Source organism: Stomoxys calcitrans, chromosome 4 (assembly GCF_963082655.1).
Source record: "Stomoxys calcitrans chromosome 4, idStoCalc2.1, whole genome shotgun sequence".
NCBI classification, from domain to species: Eukaryota; Metazoa; Arthropoda; class Insecta; order Diptera; family Muscidae; genus Stomoxys; species Stomoxys calcitrans.
The window spans coordinates 73,922,843-73,947,172 of record NC_081555.1 but is presented as its reverse complement, the minus strand read 5'-3'; the positions used below and the strand labels follow the sequence as shown (position 1 = coordinate 73,947,172).

Here is a 24,330-nt window from a genome sequence, read left to right as displayed (position 1 = left end):
ACACCAGTCAGCATAGTCACAAACTGGAAGAGGGTCAGACAATTCTGCAAGGGCATCAGATTGTACAGATGACAGTCCATTGTATATCCAATTCCAATTGTTCTAAGGTATGCAGACCTGTTATTCTCCCTTGTCGACAACTACTATTACCAAGCGGTCCCTAGCGACATTAGAAAAGGTTCTTGGACCCATTTTACTATAGTTGGCCATAGTTCTTTTGGGTATGGGATGCTCTCCAGGTGACCGCAGCGGTGAGAGTTTTAGGATTATTCGCACCAAGCCTCTCAAGAAACCTGAGAGCGATACGCCTTGTATTACTCCGTTATCTTAAAGGGCGTATTAATTTGCCAGAGAAGCCAAATTATAGGCATGTGAAGATAAAATAGGATAGTTCTTGTCCTCATGTCTCGAACTGGGTATTTTCGTTAAAAGACCCTGCCAATCAGGCGCAGTCGCTTTAGCAATCGAGGTGCCAGTAGCAGACAACATATATTGAACATACAATACATTGAACGAATATTGCACTATATAATTAGTAATTAAAATAAATTTTTTCAAAAAAAATCCAATATGCATATTGTTTGAAGATTTTTTAAGTGTAAAGAGGAGTTTGTTCTGTGGCACCAGGGAAAAAGAGTTCCCATTTATAAATGAAGCATAGTTTTAGGCACTAATTGTTTTATATTTACATTACGTAAAAGCTTCCGATGCTCAATTGCCGATGCAGTTGTCGGTCAAATAAAATGGAGATGATATTTTGAACTTTGCACCAAAAAAAAAAGACAAAAGAGAAAAAATATGAGTTTAAAAGTTTCGATTAAAATTTAATAAAACTGAAGATTAAACCATGTTTTCACTTGGAGCAAATCTAGATTTGCGACAAGATTTCGGAAATCTCGTGTTTTGCAACAAACATATGTTGTTCAATTATGTCATGCATAGTTCTGCCTAGTTTTTTCAATGATTTTCGGTTTTTTTCCCTACCTATGCTATTGTGCCACCACTGAGTATGAAAACACTTTAATTTCGTCAAGAATTTTTAAAAACCTATCTCATTTTTTATCTTTACTAACGAAGAAATAGGAACATGTCTTCAATGAGACCACCTGATCCGCTTGCATCTGCAGCTTCATTATGTTTGATTTGCAAGGAACCATTACTAGAAGATGAAGATTATTTATTAATTTCCAATGCGCTCATCCATTTCATCGTGTATGCATTGAAATTCGTCTGTCCACTGCTTCTGAATGTCCAACATATAAAAGACTCTGTTAGCTTTCACCCTGTGAGCGAACGTTTGGAGTGGATTTTACTATAGTTTTTTTTTTTTTTTTAATTTCCGCCATTTTATCTTCTTAAGCGCTTGTCAATAAATAACAGCGTTTTTGCTTGAATTAGACCCACAAAATTTCTAGATCTGGACTTGGTGGCTATCAATGTAATGCATTTGGCACAATCTAATAGAGCATTGCCTAGCCGTAAAATAAATGACCCGCCAATAAATCAATCACCAAAGGAAAGTGAAATTTCGTTAAAATATTTATCAATATTTTATCTTAATCCACTCTCCACTCATGTGGACCAAGCTTCGCCACCCGTTATATATAACCTATCCTCAAGGCACAAAGCTGATGAGACCACACTGGTGCTGCATAACTTACTACGACCGATCAATTGCTTAGTGCGTGATCAACAAGGTTTCTTTGTCATTTGTCATCAAGTGCTGCTGACAAGTTATTGAGGACCTTGTTTCTACTTCTTTATTGCACATTTCTGAGGCATGTGAGGAGAATTTGTAAGAGCTGTCAAATGTGACACCAAATATTTTCAGACACTTGGTGATCGGTATTGTCACTCCATCGACCATCATTTTCAGCTTCTTACGCACCTCATGTGTATATGCAGTGAAGATTTGGTGGAAAATATCTTCAGATTTCTTGCAGCAAAATATGAGGCAAGTTTGCCGATGTAGGCGTTAAACCTGTTGTCGTCAATGGATGGGTGGCCTGATGTCATGGTCGTACAGTCGACCGCAGAGTAGAGGTTAAACAGCGCCAGAAATAGGATAGGAGAATCGTTTGTCACATCCTGGTGAACGAGGCGAGATAACCATCCCAATTTACCGTGGACGAAATTACAAACGTCATTCAATCAATATATTCTGTTCACACAATTATGCAACATCTGTTATCCATCACAATAAACACTTATTAAAATAACATAACAAAAGATCACATCACATCCACTCTTTTGCTTTTCGAAGAAGAAGACGAACGGCCTAATTAGTTAAACTTGGGAAAGAATAGAAATAGGTTTCTAATGGGTAAATTTCCAACGCTTGGGTATTTATTGGGTAAATACCCATTAAATACCTTTTTTATATAGACCGATCTCCAGACTTAAAGTCTTGAGGTAATAAATTGGTAATTTTTCATCCAATTTCTATGAATTTTGGCACAATGAGTTCTAGTAGACCCGAATGAAAAATGCTCCTTTTATGGGCTCAATACTCTATATCAGAAGATCGGTATATATGGCAGCTATATCTAAATATGATCCGATCTAGACCACATTTGACAGGAATAGGAAGGGGTCTACCAGAACACACTGTGCCAAATTTCATCGAATTCGGGAAATAAATGGATCATTTATGGTCTCAGTACCCTATATCGAGAGATCGGGCGGTCGGTCTATAGGGCAGCTATATCCAAATATAGTCCGATCTCACTACACAGAAATGGGTAGGGGTGTACCAGAACTCACTGTGCCGAATTTCAGGGAAATCGGATGAAAATTTACCAATTTATTGCTTCAAAACTTTAAATCTGGAGATCGGAGTATATAGCGGTTATATAGAACTAAAATCCGATTTTATGAGATCAGAAGGTCAGTTTTATATACAAGAATTCGAAATCATCAAAAATTGTTTGGAAAATGTACTCAGCTTTTGGGTAAAAATGGGCAAATACCCGGGTATTTACCCAATTTACCGGGTTAATACCTTTTGGGTGTTTACCTGTCGCCTATCTCTAGGAACGAACTTTCCGTTGAGTGCAAGTTTGGAAATAAACTTTAAAATGAGTGAAAGATTAGGCCTTTTTTCTAACGACATCTGGTGGCAATGGTTCGCATATCAACACGGCTTGTTTATACATTTTAGGTCTTTCGTAATATTGTAGTGATGGATATGGCAACACTTTGTTATTGTTTAGGTTTCTCCATTTGCTTTACTCCTCACATTCGCTTGTGGTTTGTTTACTCTAATCTATGGTGGAGCCGGTGGCAGTGGGGAGAACACAATCAACCAAGTTAATGTGCACGAAGAGCTATGACAGTTTGCCGCTTCGTTAAAGTTTATTTTATCAGTTTACGACGAGATTTCTTTCAATGCGTATCGGTAAGGTTTTGCGCGCGGAGTTTTTCGAATCGAAGATCGAATGAAGCCTAACGACGAGTGTAAATGTCTAATTGCTAAGTTTTTGTGTTCATTATTTGTTTAACAAGCAATAATAGATCGAAAAAAATAATTGTGAAAATAATATGCAAAAAATATATAATAATTGCTTTGCAGTGATTTCCAAGTAATTAGAAAAATAAATGAAATTTAAAAAAAGGAATGAAATAGAGAAATAATTTTAAGTCACCTGATCTTTGTGGCGTTAATTAATAGTGACTAAAAATATTTGTTAGTTGTGACTACCAAGTAAAAAGAAAAAAAAAACATTTTGAATAGTTTGAGAAAGTCAAGTGAACCTACTTAAACTATCGCTTCTTTCCCAAAAAAAAAAACAAAAGGTGTGTTTAAATTACATAATTTATAATTTTAAATAAATATAAAAACAACCTTGTTGTTATTTGTTTATGTGTTGTTTATTCCATACATACGTTTTTGAAGTTTTGTAATGTGGCGTCTTTTGTGTTTAGTTCACCATTTCCACGTTGTGTACACGCTCTCCTCTCTTCCTGGCACCATATGCCTCATGCTGTTTAGTTAGTGGTGGTGTTGGCGGTGGAATGTTTTGATTGTAGGAAAATAAGTATTTTTCAATACATACTTTTTTCTTCTCTACAGATGTAATTAAAGTTAATTGTTGTGGAAAAAAAGAGTAAAGTAAAAACAAAATCGAATTTGTATTCACTACAAACAACAAAAGCAACTACAAAAAATAATAGCAATTTAAACTAAAGCAAGCATCAGCCAATGTAACAAATGCCGCTTTTCGGTAGCTGTTGATGCTCGGTGATGTGTTGTGATCGTTGCGGTAAATAAAGCGGCCTTTTGCTTGTAGTGGTTTATGTGCGAGTATGTGCTAGTGTGCGTGGTGGCGATGGTGTGCAAGCAAACGCTTCAGTGATTTTTTTTAAAGAATAACAATTTTGATTTTTTTTCAAAAGGCTTCACTTTTTTTGGATGAACTTAATGTATGGCCGCAAGTAGCGGTACGACTTACAGTATCCAAATGGAATTTTTGTAAATAGTTTTAACTGTGGAAGGTGTAAACTTGTAAACGACGTGTGTCGTGAACGGCCTTGTAAGGTCATGCAACTTGTTTAACCTGAAAAGGTCTTAACTTGGATTAAGAAATAACTGTTCAGTGAATGTTTGGTGGTGAAATGATCAAGATGCCTGTTGATGTTTTTCGAATGCCAGTGAACTTATTTTAAAAACATGAAAACCATATAAGTTGCACGTAATAATTTTGAATATGTTTCTACAGTCGAATCCGATTAATTGGACACATTTTGATTAAAAAATCGGTTAATTGAAAAAAATCACTTGAACTAATTGATTTTAAGGACATTTTAAGACTTCTGACTCATCTTAATTGAAAAATCTCTTAATTGAAATACAAATTTATGCCAAAAACGTCACAATTCAAAGATATCAACTCCGCTTAATTGAAAACATTTATTGTAGTATAGAATTTTTACATTTGGTCAAAGTTACCATTTAGAATTGGTCAGGTTGAATGGTTCGCCCACCAAAGGTGAGTTCACTCAGATGCCAGTTTTGCCCATTTTGGTACCCTAGAGAAAGAGAGTAAGGGAAGAAAAGGAAAATGTGAGACGTCGTACTTGAGGTTAAACAAATAAAAAGGCAGAAAAGGACAGGAGGAGTGGAGTAACCTGAGCGGGAGGTGAAGGACCGCTCTTCCCTACGTAAGCACGGACCTACCTACGCCGGAGTCTGTGTCGCCCCCCGTCGGAACCATCCTGTTTTCTCAACAAACCTCAGTAGAGATACCAGAGGCACGTTCTCAAGTTCACCCAGATCACAGAAGAAACGGCTCCCCAGAAAGGAGAGCTTATGTCTCTGCAGACACGGACAGTATCAAAGCAAGTGCTCAATAGTCTTATCCTCATTGAGGCAATTCCTACAGAAGTCATTGTGCGGTATCCCCATGCGCGCCGCCATGCGGCCTACGGCACAGTGTCCAGCTATGACCCCTGTCAACCCCTCATCGACTCTTATCGAACGCCAGCAACTCGCTCGTCCTACTCGGTCGATGTCCGGCCATAGCGCCTTCACAGTTCGGCAACCATTTACCGTGTCCCACCTCGCCACCGACGCCGCCTTGGCCATCCCCTCTACTGTGTTCAGTAGCTCGACAAATGGCACGTAGGCAACCCCTCCTGGCGCACTCGTCCGCCCTCTCATTTTCTGCATTTAACGATTTCACTCATTGCACTAATTTCTATCTACTCCTCATAATTTTTATAATCTCAAATCTTTTAATTACAATACCATTTACATATCTAATGTTCTACAAATGGAAAACATTCGTAGTTCTACAAACATCGATTAAAACCGCGTTTACACTGCTCTTTAAATCCGGATTTAATGGCTCGATCATCTGTTTTCCCTTTATAAAATCAGCTGACGAGAGCCTTAAATTCGGATTTAATGAGCAGTGTAAACGGAGTTTAATTGAAACGTATTTCAATTATCTGACTTCGGATAATTGAAAACATCGGATAATTGAAAAATATTTCTTGTATTTTGTTGTTTTCAAATTAGATGATTCGACGTGATTAGTATCAGGCCTGTTCCGATGACCGCAATCGTAAAAATTTTGCGAATTGAGTAATGTTCCGTTAGTGGGAAATCACAATAAATTGCCAGTTTTTAATCCAAAGAATTATATCACATTTTAATAAACCATTTTTTACATAGAATTTTGATGAATTTGACAACACTCCAAATTAACCATCTGTATATTTCGCGAATTCATGGAACACGGGAAAATAAACAGCTGATAATATTTTCCTACAAAATATTGCAAAATAAGTCAGTACAATGTAGAAATATAAGTGTGTGAAAATATATTATAATATATTATACTAGCCGAACCAGGCCCGCTCCGCTGCGCATTCTTTAACTCTCTAATACCTTTTGAGGGTGGGGACACTTCGCCCTGACTGTGAATATCGAATTCGTGCCATTGTAGTATATGTCCGCCTATGACGCCGAATTATCGTGATTGGTCTATATATCCATTTGGAGAGTTTTGGGCGGCCCCCGAGGTGACGGCCCGTTTTTGGTGACAGTTAGGTAAGGTTGAAAAAGTGTGCAGATATTAATCTGCCTCATGCCACTATAGACATACACCTAAGCCAATAATCGGCTTGTTGTGCGCTCTAAAAACTAAAAAGTAATCTCGAAGAAAAGAAAAAAGAAAAAAAGAAGAGATCTGGTGTTTTAAAAAATTAAGGTAATGAGAAGTAATTTTTAGGGGAGCGATGGCAGCTCAGACATTTCGACTCAAATATGAATATCAAATTCGTGCAACAAATCCCTTTAATTTGAGTCTAATATTGCCATGGTCGGTAAAAATGAACCGTTTGTAGGGTGTTTTGCGGCTGGGGCGGCCACCGGTACTTTGCCCTGAAAATAGATATCAAATTGGTTTTTTACCCCCAAATACCGTTGATTTGAGCTCCAATTTGCCATAGTCGCATATGAGGGGTGACGCCCTAAAGCACCCCCTAAACTGAACTTCATATCCCCCCGAACACTTGGCTACAAAATTGGATATCAAATTAGTTTTCTATTCTCAAATACCTTTCATTTGAGTTCCATATTGTTATAATGGGTCAATTAACGTATTTGACGTATTTTAAAGAGGAAAAGCGCCACCTGGACTTGAACGCAAATTTTAATGCCATATTCGTAATCTACTTCTAAATACCTTTCATTTGAGTCTCATATAGCCATGGTCGGCTAATATGCCCATTTGGGAGTATGTGGGGTGGGGCGACCTCCTATTACTTGGACCTAATTTTTAATGCCATATTTGTAATCCAATGCCAAATACTTTTCATTTGAGTCCCATATTGATAGGAACGTCGAATATATCTGTTTAGAGGAGTTTTGGGTTGGGGCGGCTCGCTGAGTACTTGGACCAACATTTTAATACGATATTCGTTTTCAAGTGTCCAATACCTTTGATTTGATAACCATATTGTGCCCGTCGGTCCACTTTTGGTTTTGGGTGGCGTTTTAAGGTGGAGGGATCGCCCCATCCATATCTAAAAATTATAAAGCCTATGTTTCCTTCCAGACAAACTTACGCAATCTGCGAAAATTTTAAGAAAATCGATTCAGCCGTTTTTCATTCTACGGAACAAACAAAAAACCGAGTCCCATATAGTCATGATGGGTCATATGCCCGTTTAGCATTTTTGGGAGGTAGGGTGACCCCTATACTTCGAACTGATTTTGTATGCCAGATCTACTCCCGAATACCTTTTATTCGAGGCCCATATTGACTTGAACGTCCAATATGTCTGTTTGGGGGAATTTCGGGGTCGGGCGACCAAATTTTAATACCATATTCGTATTCTATTTTTCAATACCTTTCATTTGCTACCCATATTGTCCCGATCGGTCCACTTTTGATTTTGGGTGGTGTTCTTTTTCGAAATCAACAAATTATAAAGCCTATTTCTCCTTCTATCTACTCTATCTACTTCCTTCTATCTACTCCCGAATACCTTTCATTTGAGTCCCATATTGTCATGATCGTCCAAAAAACCTATTTTAGGCGGTATTGGTGTTGGGGCGGACCCCCAGGTAATTGTACCCAATTTTTAATATGAAACTTGGACCAAAATTGTAATACGATATTCGTTCTATACTCCTGAATACCCTTCATTTGAGTCCCATATTGTCCCGATCAGTCCACTTTATTTTTGGGTAGTAATTTGGGTTAAGGGGGAGGGTCCGCCCCCTTCCGACGTCAAAAAAATCCTTCACAATCTTTGAAAATTTCAAGGTAATCGGTTCAGCCGTTTTTGAGTCTATATGGGAAAAACAAACAAACAAACACAAATTCAATTTTATATATATAAAATTCATTATAAAAAAATCAACGCATGACCCTTGAAGCCATCACACCTAATATGGTTGAAAAGTCTTCCAACCAAAGACGAAACGCGTCCCATAGTGGTTGGTGTGTTGCTATCTCTGGGTTTCTTTTCCCATTTTCAAAGAAAATCTCCGATAATTGAGTTCGCCTCTACAGAGAAACAAACAAAAAATTTTACAATTTAATGATCTCGCCATAACTGGCAAAGAACTTGAAAAAATTCGGCAGAGCCCGGCCGGGATTCGAACCTGCACACACAGAGCAACAGCGAGAGCCGTTGCCGTTGTCTAGCTTTCGAAGCCATCAATGCAACTTCCAACAGATGCACAAAATCATGTGTACGACGGGAGTAGTGTAATTGTCATAGCGAAAAAATCTGTCATTACACAAATACACATGAATTGGGAAAAGTACAGCTAATGACAGGGTTGTCAACAAACAAAAGCTTAATACAATTATGCCAAAATTCTAATGCAAATTATGTTTTAGAACTTTTGTCTAATACAAAAATGAAAAATATGACATTCCAATACAAACATTATGAAATCGTAATACATATACGGATAAATCAAATATTTGACCATTTTTCCTTTTGATGCTCTAGGTTAGGGTAGATAAGAGTGGCAGTCCTATACAGATTTACTTAGACAATTTCAAGTCCATTGTGATACCATAGTAGCGACAGACCAAAGCTTCTGGCGGGAATCGAACCCACAATCCCTGTACTGGTAATCCAAGCACGCTACCAACTCGGCTGTCTTTGTTGCTCTATCTTTCGGACAAAATGGCCCACTGTGGCCAACTGGGAAGTAGTGCCCTAAAAGCACTTACTGGAAATATCAAGTAGAATCTAAATAATTTGGCACCGAAAGTATCAAAGAGTTCAAGATATTGGCATTTTTCGCCAATATTTGGCCATTGGTCCCTATGATGTTCTATTTTTCAAACAAAATGGATCACTGTGGCCAACTGGGGAATAGTGCCCTGAAAGCACTAACAGGTAATATCAAGTAGGCCAATGCTCGGTTTCGCGAGGCAAAATTCAATTAATTCGAATCGTTTATGGCTGAACAGACTTGCATAGAATGGGTGAAGATTAAAGAAAAGGTGAAGAGTAGGTTGTTCCTACCGTAGGCTTTTCAAGAATTTATTTTTATAGGCTAAAATGAACTAGGTGTATGATTGTAGACGCAAGGGAGTGGTTAAACACCGCTCCCTCCTCTTCAAAGTAACCTATGAGCATAGAAAAAAAGTTGGAAGTTGGCAACAAAAAACCGTTGTTTCGCTGGACTAAATCTAATTGGAAATGACTATAACAACAATAACTTCAGAAGCTTTGAGAACATCGAAGAAAGTAAACTAAAAAAGAATGAATTCCACTTTCGGCTCGACACACGGACTTGGCTAGTTCGACTCAGAATTTCATGGCGATCATGAATATTCGATTTGTTATTCCATATCCCATAACGAATTTTTCTTTTAACGCAAATATAATGTCAATTGCTCCGTTTAGGTGCCATTACACGACATGTGCTTTACATATGTGCTTACACTTTCTGTATCCAGAAGTCCTTCCTTGTGTACGTCAAATACGAATAGAGTTTTAGTAGAACTTCATATTCATTCCAAAATGCATTTTTCATATAAAATATTTTGTAAGTATTACACAATGTGTACAACTTTCGAGGTTGCCACATTAAAAAAAATTATATATGAGAATACATATCCTGTAATAGCACCTTAAACTGGAATTTTTAAACCTATCCTCATATAATAAAGTAATTGAAAAATTATGTTTGCTATTTGCATGTATTTATCAATTCGAACGTTTGGGATTACAACCGAATTTTCTTTGCAATTTTGTAGCTACGTTAATTCTCTGAACACATGACAATGTTTGCAACCAAGCATTCATTAATCCGTTGCTACCTTATTGGGGGACAGACGACTCATCCATTCAAACAAGTTGAAGCCGATCATATAACATCTGCACTACGTACAAAATAAAGGCAAAAATTCCACCACAGTTAGTTAATGTGTGGTTTTGAACATACATAGCTAAATAATTGTACAGATACTCGTACAGGTGTCATTAATAGGAACGAGACTGTATTTGTCAGAGTTATTGTTACGCCAACAAGATACCCACCACATTAGTTCGATCCAATAAAAATCGCTATTATTAGTCGATTTGAATTTAATACGATGGAATCTTTGGTTTATAAAGGAGATCTTTAACAAACTACATTTTTATGCATTACGTTTTACCATTCTAAATTAGACTTCACAAGCAACCGTTGAAGATTAAACATGTTAGAAGTGTGAGTACGATTTTGGTTCATTAAGTCGGCTCTGTTTGGAGGTCACCGTAGCGCAGAGGTTAGCATGTCCGCCTATGACGCTGAACGCTTGGGTTCGAATCCTGGCGGGACCATCTAAAAAGAATTTTGGCAGTGGTTATCCCCTCCTAATGTTGGTAGTTATAGTTTCGGCTGCAGTATTTTGAAGATTTTTTTCCTTTTGCGCTCATTTTAATTTGCTCTCAAACTAGTTTTATGAGTTCAATAGCTTTTTGGCAAACAAACAAAATATTAACTATTTTTATTAAATATTACAAAATATATAAATTTTGAAAATTTTTTACTCAATTTTTTAAAATCATCTACATTCTGCTTAAATGATGTCTTCAAATTCTCCTTCGAACTTTATTAAAATCGATCGAAAATCTAAAGAAAATTATTTTTCAATATTCTCACAAAGCAAATTCTCCTGAAAGCTTTTTCATTTCATTTAACTAGCCCTAGATGCCCACTTATTAATTTATTTAATTATATGACCTAGCGGCAAAGGTTAGTGTAATATAAAATTTGCTTCCATAAAAAGTTTTGCTGACTACGCGCAAAAAAACGTTTGAGACATTTTTGCGGGAAAGAAAAAGTTTTTCTTTTGTTATAACTATGTATTGTTTTGCTTCAACACATCAAACATTTGCCTTAAATGTAGCATTATTGAATGTTTTGCAATCCTTATAGCAACTTTGCCTACGGTAAAAGTACTTTCCTTTTGGTGTTAAACTTAAAACTCTTTTACGGTAAATGGGCTTCGATAGCCGCAAACGATTTCTCGTTTACCGGACCAATAATTATTTTCTTATTCTCCTACTAGAAAGAGAGAGGGTATAGATGGACTGTAATTTCCGAGTTAACCAATTTTTAAAGTTTTGCCAAATTTACGTCCAACGACAAAAATCATTGAATTTCTTGGTCGAAAATAAAATTGCGATACGAGAAAACAGTCAAATGATTCCAGCAACAACACTTGCTGACTTTTAAATTTTTTATGCTATACTATTCTTTGAATAGATAGCATTACATAATGGTATAAAGCCGGACAATATGTAAGGCTTTTAATATAACTGTGTATCTAACATCGAAATAAATCCAAATATACTCCTGAAGAGTTCGAATTACCAACATAAATCTGTTTATAATTGGTAAAATATTGAGTTAGAAATATGCTACAACATTAAATTGAACTTCGCATCCTTTTCAATATGCACAATCTATTTTAAAATTAAATAGAATACAAATATATGTTCATAAGCATGACGTTAAATTAATTTATAAGTAAAGACAAACTATTTGAAACCCCGAATATCTTTTATATATCCAGATTGAAAGGTACTGTCGGTGTAAAAAAACTTTATATTTGTCACAAATTTTTGCAAGAATTTTGTCCTAAACAAACGTGTAATTTTATCGTAAACAAAATCCAATGTTTGCCAGAAAAGAAGTGTAGTTGGCGAAAATGTCTTATGTGAACTTATTTTTTTTATGAGTTGTTTGAAATATTTTGAGAGTTTGAAATATTTTGTAAACATGGAATTTGACTCGACAAATTTCATTTGTGTTTTTCGTACATAACACATAAGGAGAGAATTATTCCAGAATCTATACCCACCACCAAAGATATAATAATCATACTATTTTATTATAACTCCACTAAGGTGTTGGTCTCGATCATATTTTATTCAAGTCCCGAGAATTCATATACAATAATAGTTTCATCGAAATCAGGCGAGAAATATGCTTTTTATGAGATTAAGACCCTTAATTAGAAGATCGGTTTATATGACAGCTATATCTATACAGTCTGATCTGATACGTATTTGGGTCGGATGTCGTGAGACTTAAAACAACTCACTATTTCAAATTTCAACTAAATCGGGTAATAAATAAAACTTTTATAGGTTACAGACCCTTAATCGGCATATCGGTCTAGATGACAGCTTTATCTAAATATAGTCCGATCTGAACCATACTAAGGTCGGATGTTGGGAGGCTTAAACCAACTCACTGTTTCGAATTTCAGCGAAATCGGGTCATATATAAAGCTTTTATTGGCTTCAGACCCTTAATCGGCTGATTGATCTATATGACTGCTATATCTAAATATAGTCCGATCTGAACGGATATTAAATAAATCTTTTATGGACTTTAGACCGTTTATCGGCAGATCGGTTTATATAGCAACTATATCCAAATATGGTCCGATTTGGCCCGTTCAATAACTTAACCTGCGTGTAGCAAAAAGACGTACCTGTGCCAAATTTCAGCTCAATATCTTAATTTTTGAAGGCTGTAGAGTGATTACAACAGACGGACGAACAGACGTTTCGATGTGTTGCAAACGGAATGACTAAATGAATATATTAATTAAATACTCCTCTCAGTAGCCAGGCCAAGTGATGTATCTCCGGTTAAATTACAAGCTGAGTCCGATAAGTATAGGCTTAGGGAGATATACACTACTTGTATCAGCATGTCGTATATACCTGTTGGATGCAGGAAAAGTTTATCACACGAAGGCGAAAGATTTTCGTCCTATTAGTCTGTCAACCTTCAAATTGGTAGAAACATATCTTAGGGCAAAGATCCCAAGAGATCACCTGTCTCGGCCACAGCGAGCACATAGTAAGGGCCAGTCCACTGAAACAGCTCTTCACGACCTAGTTGCCTACCTATAATGTTTTCTCGCGGTCAAGGACCATACAATGTTAGCATATCCGGACATTAGATGTGCTTTCAATTCAAGAAATTTTATTGAAATGTTTTTGAAATTTTATCTTTAGAAACAATTTATAAAAATTTTGTCTTTGGAAAAAATTGTAATAAAAAATAATTTCGAGTGGGGTCCGACCCTGGCTAAAGAATTGTCGTTAAAAAATGTTACGCTGAAACTTTGTCTTTAGAAAATTTTTCATTCAAATTTGTTTAGAAAAATTCCATTAAAATTTTGTTTTTAGTAAGAATTTTATTACAATATGGTCTTTAAGAAAAATTGGCCTGGCCTGAGCCTAATTTTTTCTTTAAAGAATGTTACAAATATGATATGTTATTAAAGAAAATTTTACTGAAATTTTGTGTTTAGAAAAAATGTAATCAAAATATTTTTCTTTAGACGATATTATTATGGGAGGATTGGGGGCGGCTCGGTCCTTAGCTACGTTCGAGATGGAAAGTAACTCGAAACCATTAATGCAACCGATGACGGCTTTCTCTAGGGCATCTAGAGCAACGAAAAAAATCGGGTGCTCACTAATGAAATAAAACAAAATGTTAAACAACAACAACTCAACATTGCCAAACTCGTCCATCTGGATAATATCTTGTTGGAAATCCCTAAGACATATTATGTAATGTTTTATGTAAATGTATTGTAGTTTCAACCATGCTTCGTTTAAGCACCAAAATACGGCGGCTAAGATTTAAGATTAAACTCAGCATCCTCGATCACCTAGAACCGACTTATGCGATCGAATTTGATCATTTGTAATTTTTAGACTTAGACCTCTGTATACCTGAAACTGAAAGATGGCGTTTGGACAAAATAACCTTAAGCTGTTGTTCCGTCGTCGAATAAAATAATGCTAACGAAGAAATAGTTCTTTCTTTTTTGACCACAAAATGTAAAAAATCCACTTTTACATCTTTAGACTTCAGAACAGTACAACTTTTATCTGAATAGTCGAATGTGAACACTTTTTGCAGCAAAGTCATTGTAAATTTTGTCACCAATCCAAATCATGCATTGGAGAGAAAATCAAATCATAAGTTCCTTCGTAAATCTCAATCTCAAATAAATATTAAAAGTCGAATATCCAGGAAGCCAGGAGAAAAATTGTGGATCTCGAATGGAATTTTTTGTAAGGATTCAGCATTATCCAGCAAAAAAATTTGGGATTCGGAACACAATATTTCGAAATTTCCAGTTGGCAAACTTTAGGACCCTGCCAAGAATCGCTGGACCACTTAGGGTTTTACAATAATGTAATTCATATAGATAACACCTCTGCTCTAACCATTCAAAATTTCATAGAGTTATCTCTACCAGTTCTCAAATGACAGTTTTTTATTTGTTATTTCGTATCTATCTCACAGTGCATCGTTGCTTTCATTTAAAAATAAAGACATTTTTGAGAAACTTTTGTGAATGATATATACTAACCTGTAGGTTAAACGGGGATGTCCATCACTGTAGTTATTCAGCATCACATAATAAATAAATGCCACAAGATTGTGAACATTAACAGAAACAATGGCAGCGATGGAGGCCAGCAATGGAGGTCACCGTAACGCAGAGGTTAGCATGTCCGCCTATGACGCTGAACGCCTGGGTTCGAATCCTGGCGAGGCTATCAGAAAAAAATTTTCAGCGGTGGTTTTACCGCCTAATGCTGGCAACATTGGTGAGGTACTATGGCATGTAAAACTTCTCTCTAAAGAAGTGTCGCACCCTTATCTTTGAGCTTAAACTTGTATCGGACTGTCCTCATTGATATGTGAGAAGTTTGCCCCTGTTCCTTAGTGGAATGTTCATGGGCAAAATTTGCAATTTGCGATGGCAGAGAACGAAAAAGTTTAGTCAGATTTTGAAACCTATGCGAATGGCTGCTATTTCTATGCCCCAAGATCTGTATTTATCAGGCAATTTCTTTTCAGCAACTTTCAATAATTAAATCTTCCCTCCTAACATAATTTCATGGTCATTAAACTTTACTTCGTTTGGACAAAAAGTAACTAAAACAAAATACATCATGTTTTTGGTCGTAATAGGGAAAAATAAGTAATGACAAAAGTAGAATTAGATATTTTTGCCTTGGAATACATTTCTTCTGACTACATGGGTGATTTAAGGAAATCGTGTTATCTTAGCGTAAAAGTTGTTGTTAAACAACCAAAGGTAATTTATTTTAAAAATAAATATAAAATTGCAGTTCCCATTCAGTATGTATTTTGCATTACATCATTCCTATGAATCATATGCACTAGCTATTCATTTTTGTGTTCTTCCCTAATATCTCATTTAATATTTTCGAATATATTATTGATAAAATCATCTCTATATCACCAAGCAATTAATTCATATTCGTGATTTTCTAGAGGGGCACATACCTTTTGGGGATCAATAGACACCTCGTATCAAATTGATTCATTAACACAAGCGGTAAATGATAAATCAATTGTTATTAACTGTTGGAAATATTAAACCGAGTGATAAGGTGACCAGGCTGTCCAAATTCATTATCTCTGCTGAAAATTTAATATAACAAAAAAAGCCCAAAGAATATGTTAATTAATATGATTATTAGTTTTAGGCATTTGATATTCCACTTTCACGCCTGCCTCTATTACACCAAATTATCGTTGTTGATGGTACAAGAGTGAAGAAGAATGGAATATATAAAACTTCTAACATACGTATAAACTATATGACATGTTTAGGCTGAGTCAACAGAAAATGTTTGCTATTTTAAAAAGACAATAAATTATTTCTGGCCCTCTACTAAAAAATTATTTTTGGTGTAGACTTTGCAGATGCTAAATGAGACCATACAACCTGCACATTGACATCAAACTGTAGGAATTGAGCCGGATGCATCTGCCGGATCGTAATTGAGCCAGAACTACTCTGGTTTGCTGGGGGAGGTCAATTTCTTCCACCTCATGCTCTAGATCATGTAGATCTACCTTAAGGCTTCTGGGCGGTGAATATCTGTCAACAAGATGATGATTTGGATGGTCTCTGCGATAACAGCCCAAAAAGTATTGCTTAGACAGTATGTAGTTATATCTTCGCACTGGTAGCATATTTGTCACCTGGTGGAGTTGGTCCACGTGAGAACTGGCAAACAGCCCGTCGCAGTTCGAAGGGCGGCATTCAGATAGATCTGAATATTATTCCACCGCTTGTGACCGAGCTGACGAAACCACACTAACGCTGCGTAACATACCACACACCGGCCAATTGCTTTGTTGACATCGGCTTCTTGGCTAACAATTTGTGGTCTTCGGCTTCTTGGCTAACAATAGTTTTATTCATATTCGTTATAAAAGGTGATTTTTTAACTCTTATCTATTTGGCAATACTGGTTTCAACAACTTACGCACGTTTCGTGTTTTGTTTCACTGTCAAGCATCTTCAGTTCGGTCTATAATTTAACCATGAACCGTCTTACAAACGAAGACGCAAATTATTGAATTTTATTATCAAAATGCGTGCTCTGTTAAGAAAGCTCATCGCACACTTCTTCCATTGAGCGATGAATCTCTTTTTTGGCTCATTGGGTACGTAAATAAGCAGAAGTGAAAATCAGCTAGAAGCATTGCAAGAGCTACCAATGCATCCACAGTTTGTGCGGTTTATGGGCTGGTGGCATCATTGGACCGTACTTCTTCAAAGATGATGCGAATCGTAACGAAACTGTGATTGGTAAGCGCTATCGTGATATGATATGCAACTTTTTTTCTGCCCTAAATGCAAGAGATTGACTTGCAAGATATGTGGTTTCAACAAGATGGTTCCACATGCCACACAGCATGCGTAGCAATAGATTTATTGAGAGGCGAGTTCGGTGAATATTTTATTTCACGTTCGGGACCGGTCAATTTGCCGCCTAGATCGTGCGATTTAACGCCTTTAGACAATTTTTGTGGGGCTATATTAAAGCTCATGTATATACAGACAAGCCCGCTTCAATTGACGCATTGGAAGACAACATTGAAGCATTTATATTGAAGCACGTATACCGGCTGAAATGTTGGAAAGAGTATGCTTAAATTTGACTAAGCGGATGGACCATTTGAGGCGCAGTCATGGTCAACATTTTCATGAAATAATCTTCAAACATTAAATTGTATAGACCATACTATCAATTCAAATGAAGATTATATGCATTTTTCTGAATTTTATATGTTTCTTTTAAAAACTTTCCTAAAGCTATTAAAAAATCACCCCTATATTCTCTACATTCTCGCGCCATGCTGTAACTGCACTAGTTCAGTCTTTATATTATCAATATGATATTCTCTTCAGAAGTTAGGATAAGTGAAATTGAATTCCAGTTATTCCATAAAGCGTTCGTAAATTAAGAATAATCACGTCACCCACCTAATAATGCAGGAAATAGCTTGCGTTGAAAATAAAAATGCTCCGTGACAAAATTATTAGAGATATGTCAAGATATCTTTGAACATGGTTTTGATGCGATAATTTTTTCAATTTCAGATAGTTTTTTATAGAAAAAAAATCTTTTTCATTTATGCCATTTTGGTTTTATACTAAAATTAAATTTGAGATTGGCCTCAGTTGTCATCCTTTGTACTTAAGCTGTAAACATTCAATAACGTATTTTTCTTGCCCCTTTATCTATTATAGAGTTTGTAAAATTTATCTTTCCATGGTCCCAACAAAAGAAGGACTTTAGTTTTGATATTCTCATATTATCCCTTCCAACAACCAAGTTTCTCATTCATGGAAAGGTGTATAAAATTCATTCTAAAAAACAAGTGTTAACAATTCATTTCTTTACCTTTCGAAAATGTTTGTTGCCAAAATTTAATCTCAATTGTTTTAAAATAATTGTTTGCAGATAATAGTTTGATAATAACTAACCGTAATTAATACAACACCTGTTCTTCAATTTTTTTTCAACCAATTCTGTAAGAGTAAATTTTTAGATATAAAAACTAGTTTTCCCACAAGAAAGAATAACATTTATTGTCACTGCTAAATTAATAATGTACAAAGTGAGCTTTTTTGATAAACAGTTTAGATTATTTACTAGAGAATAACCTTGTTGTGTGGGGTGTCTTTGGTGATTGCTTTTTATGTTCAGCTGTTCAAATATTATTAAATAAACCAGATTATAAAAGCCGTTCTTCAACTGTATCGACAGTTTAACAATCTGTAATAGTCAAATAAGCTAGAAGGTAAAAAATTTATTTTTGATTTGGAAAATTAATAAAGGTTATGATAAAGATTTAAGGTCATTCTTAATTAGTTCCCACAATTCTACTCATAGAGATCATAGAGATATTAACTAGCATAGCGTAAATGTGTTGTGGAAGAGATGAAAAAGTTATATATTTGGTGGTAGCAAATCATTGTACAAATTTGTCCATGATTTAGTATAACTCCAAATTAAAGAATCTTCCTGAAAAAATGCGTCATTCCGTTTAATTATTGAATATATGAGAATTCACAAAGTAGATACATTCTTAACACTTTGATCGATTTAACTATTTTCTTCTGTTGGTCGAAAGAATGCTTACTCTCCAACGAGTTTAGATAGAAGCTCGAAATTTTGCACATAAACTTATTATATGTGTAGGTTCATTGGGACTGTAAATGCAAAGTGGGCCAAACCGGCCCATTACCTGATGCAATTGTCATAATAAACGATGTATTTTATCATTTGGTTTTGTTGTACACATTAATTAACTAATTCAACAACCAATTGGTTAAATATTTACAAACAAGTATTCCAAGTAATGCATCCACAAGGATGACAGGAATATCTTATTTCATATTATTGCAATCAAATCAAGTTTTTGTTCAACCATAAGAGGCTTCCTTTTTAAAGATTAAACAATACTTTAACTACGCTTTGATTATTTAATACTTGTAAAATGGTGGTGAAGGCCACCATAGCGCAGATGTTAGCATGTCCGCCTATGACACTGAACGCCTGGGTTCGAATCCTGTCGAGACTATCAGAAAAAATTTGCAGCGGTGGTTTTCCCCTCCTAATGCTGGCAACATGTGTGAGGTACTATGCCATGTAAAACTTCTCTCCAAAGGGGTGTCGCACTGTAGAACGCCGTTCGGACTTGGCTATAAAAAGGTGACCAGAGGAACGCCCCAGGGAGGGGTGTTCTCACACATTCTATGGAACCTCGTGATTAATGAAATTCTGATGGATCTCGGTGGGGACGGTACGAGGATTTTTGCTTATGCAGACGACGACGTGCTGTTGTTCCGAGGCATGTTTCTGTCGACGATCAGCGAGATCATGGAATGGTTACTGAGGAGGTTGTCACGATGGGCTACCAGAAATGGGTTGATGACCAACCCAGGGATGGCGGAGCTGGTGCTCTTCACGCGTATATATAAGATACTGGAGATCAGACTCCCGTCCTTGGACGGGTTCACCCTGCGGTTGTTGAAGGCAGCGAAGTACCGAGAAAAGAAGCCGTAAGGTACTGTGCGCTTTTTACTCCTGCAGGAGGATGTTCGGTAGGAAGTGGGGGTGACTCCCAAGTTGATTTATTGGATGTATACGGCCATTGTTAGACCAGTACTGGCCTGTGGAGCACTGGTATGGTGGAATGCTGTAGGGAAAAGGACGCGTGCGAGGGAGTTCGAGAAGGTCCAGAGATTGGCCTGCGTTGGGATCACAGGGGCACTAAGATCCGCACCGCAGGCAGGCCAAGAGGCGTTGCTGCATATGCAACCCATTGGTGCCTATATTTCGAACTGCGACGCCAGGGTATACTGAAGGAGTATGGTTGCGGCCACAGTTCGGTTCTAAGTGTTATGGATACGGAGGGTAGACTGAGGAGGATCTCCGACTACTTGGCACCAGTGTCAATTAGAGTAAGGCCATTCGCGATTCGATTTCCTGAGAGGGACGAATGGAGGGCGAATGGTGTACTTGAGGAGGATGAGACCTCGATCTACACAGATGGCTCCAAGATGGAGTCAGGTACTGGATTGGGGTCTACTCTGATCCACTCAATATCAATATGTCTCTGAGACTGCCGGACGAGTGGTCGCAAGAGAAATTCTGGTAAGAGACTTACCGCCCTCTAAACTCAGAATTTATGGGGACAGTATGGCGGCGCTCAAGGCCTTAAGGTCGAGGATGGTGAGGTCGAGCTGCGTGGTGGATTGTTTGGTGTTCTTGGATAGGCTTCGGCCCCACGATGTGACGCTGACATGAGTTCCTGGGCCTGAGGGGATTCTAGGGTATGAGAGGGCGGACGAGTGCGCCAGGAGAGGTACGTCTGCGCCGGCAGGACCAATCATTGGTCTTGCCACAGTAGATGGGATGGCCAGGGCGGCGTCGGTGGTGAGTTGGAACTCGGTGAATGGTTGCCGGACTGCAAAGGCTCCAATGCTCCTGTCTTTCTTTTATTCGTGTATAACCTTTAGTCCGAGTTCTCACATCTTCTTTCTCTTCCTAACCTTGTTATAAGCTCATAAACAAGCGCAGTTTGTGACACATTATATATGCACTGAATATCAGCGCTCTTATAATTGCGGAATATCTTACATGAATAAATGTCTTTGCCGAAGCGTTTTTTCCTCGCCTATTAAATGGGATAAACTATTTATTTGTTTAATATCGAGGAAAAATATTTGTCAATATTTATCCTTGACATTTTTAAAGTATATAAAAATTAAACACTTAGTTTAGTCATTACAAGTAATAATAGTACATGCTTTTATATATATGTTTATAAATAAAAAATAAATAATAATTGATTTGGCTCTATTGTTGTCAATACTTGTCTTTTTTCAAAGACTCGTTTTTATAATGACTGTTTAAATGTTATCTTTTGCACTTGCTAAAGTGCGATAAGCTGCTTAACACTTAAACATTTCATTCAGTCTGCAAAAATTAGATTTTTCCTGAAAATCACATCAGGATAATAAGGAACTTAGAATAAAATTATAATAAAATAATTTTAGCAAGGAACTATCATTAAAATAAAAATTTAAGCGTCTTCCGCATTGTTGTTAGTTGGTGTCTTTCTCTTCAAGGACTCAGTGTTATAGTTAAGATTTTTAACCAATCTAATGCATTTGCTGAAATGTTTGCTAAACTCTGCCTTATTTCCGTTCCTACAGCTCCTGAAAATAATAAGAATAACAATATGCTTGCATTAACTTCTTTTCGAGTCAATCTATCCAAATGTCGTTTGCTAAATTGTTTGTTCTGTTTCGATTTTGAGAACTCGAACGGTATTTCACAAATAAATAAAAACAATCCAACGATTACTGGTATGGATGAAGCTTACTCACTTATCATAGATTTATACTCTCAGCGCTCTAAACCAAAACGATTGACTGTAGTTAAAACACAACCACTCGGTTCTACTTTCAAACTTACGACCATACATAATTTTTCCCCGTCGCATCCAAGATTTCGAGTTTCGTCAGAAGTAATCGGCAAAAAAAAGAGATTAAGATTAAGATTAAGAGATTATTGCATTACAGGAATCATAATTTTGATACTTTGGTACTTCTTTATGCTTTTCGAACATCGAAAGTATTCCGATACCCTTGCGAGAAATTTGGTACTTTTTCGAGAATAGCCATTCGAAGACTACAGAAAGGAAAGACTAATTCTGTATTAGGCATTAGGATTACCAATCGATATAAGCAAAAATGCATTTCTTAGTCCTAAAGTATTTCCTTAATATTATTAATAATATAAACCTAGAAATTCCACCAGAAGATAGTAGATTCAGCAGAAAGGGCATTTGACGATCCCTAGAACACGTAAAATGTCATTAAGTTTAGTCGGTTCAACGAAACTTTATGCCTCGACCTTATGAACCTTTTCTGACAAAAAATTAGGGGGTTAGTTATGAACCTCTGTGAACAATACTCAGCAATCCATTGAAATCGAATGAATGAGCCATTCGTGAACACATAATCACATTAAGAAATTGGTCGAAATGTGAGCCTATATAAAAAGTACTTATACATCAGTAGGTGGAACTAATTAAAATCATATATTGAAATCACATGACCTGGAAGCCACGTCGAAAAGTAGATCTATGGATACCATATTTGAATATGATATAGAAAAGACAAAGCGTCTCATTATACCTAGTTTAAAAGCAATATGCGCTCTATGCATCTTCAATGCCTAAAATTAGGTCTATATGGGAGCTATTTTAAGCTATCTCAAGCTATGGTCCGAGTTCGGACTCGACTACAACGAGGAGGTTCCTTATCGTTGAACTAAAAACTTGAATCAGACCGCACCCATTAACATAGACATTTGAACTGCATATGTTTTAATTATGAGATGAAGTTATGACCGTGTGGAGTAAAAAATTGGTACATTTTGGCTATAAAAAGTACCTCTTTAAATTGGTCCATAATACTATTTTGACAACCCCATATATAAACCCTGATGCATCGTAATAGACGAGGTAGTATGCACTAAATGACATCTCGCATACCCAAGTGCTCTAAATTCTCCACATTTATGAAACGAAGTTAAGGCTGACATACTTTAGTGCATCATAGTGTACGAGATAGGATGCACTTAATGACATTTATAAAACGAAGTCAAAGCTTAAAACCTTAAGTGCATCATAGTGAACGAGATAGAATGCTCTAAATGTCATCCCGATACCCAAGCGCTTCAAATTCGGCACAGTTTTGCAAAAACTGCAAAAAAGTATGCGCCAAATATTAGCGCATACAGTATTTAAGGAAAATGTTTAGTGCTTCTAAATTTTTAAAAATTTTCTGCTGGGTACTTTCTAACTTGATTTTGCCAAATGAAAATAAACTCTTCTTCATTAAAACAAATATAGCTTATTGAACTTGAACTTGAACCTAACGTTATTGAAGGCATTAGTAGTATGTTTGTCACATTTGCATATCCCCCACCATTAACTTTTTTTCTAAATATGCAAAACATTTTAAAAATATCATGTTTTTATTGGAACATAAACATCATGAAACACATGAAAATGTAGATGTTTTCGCAGAGATCAAACACTGACTTCGTCTTAATTTTATGGTGATCATGGTGTTGCGGAAATATATAAAAAGTTGAATATTCAATTTTTGAACTTGTTGCTCCACATACAGTTGTGTTCAAAATAATAGGAGAGCTATCACCTCATATTTTCACAAGACATGTTTTTTGGTATATCAATATCCAAATCAAACGATATTCTATGAGTATTCAGAGGTGTATGTAAGAAGTAAAATTAAAAAAAGAGTGATTTTTTAGCTGTTATCTTTTTGACTACACTTAAACAGCTAACGCGCGTTTCGTGTTCTTCAGTTTGGCCTGTAATTTAACTATGAATCGTCTTACAAACGAACAACTCTTGTAATTTATTGAATTTTTTTATCATAATGAGTGTCCTTTTAAGAAAGTTCATCGAGCGTTTCTTCCATTGAGCGATGAAGCTCATTTTTGGCTCCATGGCTACGTAAGTAAGCAGAATTGTCGATTTTAGAGTAAAAATCAGCTAGAGGCATTGCAAGAGCTACCAATGCATCCACAATTTGAGCGGTTTATGGGCTGGTGGCTTCATTGGACCGTACTTCTTCAAAGATGATGTGAATCGTAACGTAACTGTGAATGGTAAGCGCTATAGTGAAATGCAATACAATTTTTTTCCAAAATGTAAGAGCCTAACTTGCATGTTCTGTGGTTTTACCAAGACGGTGCCACATACCACTCAGCATGCGTGACAATGAACTGACTTATTCAGAAGCGAGTTCAGTGAACATTTTGTTTCACGTTTCCGATCAATTGGCTGCCTAGATCGTGCGATTTAACACCTTTAGACTATTTTTTGATATGATATGTTAAAGCTCAAGTTTTTTATTCGCAAAAAGTCCAAGAATGGTAGAACTG

At 36.4% G+C, this 24,330-nt stretch overlaps 1 protein-coding gene across 4 annotated transcripts in view; it reads left to right on the top strand.

Annotated features, from left to right (window-relative positions):
* The first annotated feature begins 3,387 nt into the window (after positions 1 to 3,387).
* Positions 3,388 to 24,330, top strand: part of LOC106086286 (uncharacterized) — a 245,847-nt gene continuing 224,904 nt past the window's right edge. For 2 of the 4 annotated variants that reach the window (XM_059368155.1, XM_059368156.1), the window contains exon 1: positions 3,389 to 3,795. The gene's annotated coding sequence lies outside the window, so the exon portion shown is untranslated. Of the gene's footprint in view, positions 3,796 to 24,330 lie in introns of all 4 variants that reach the window. The other 2 variants (XM_059368154.1, XM_059368157.1) reach the window with 2 other exon arrangements.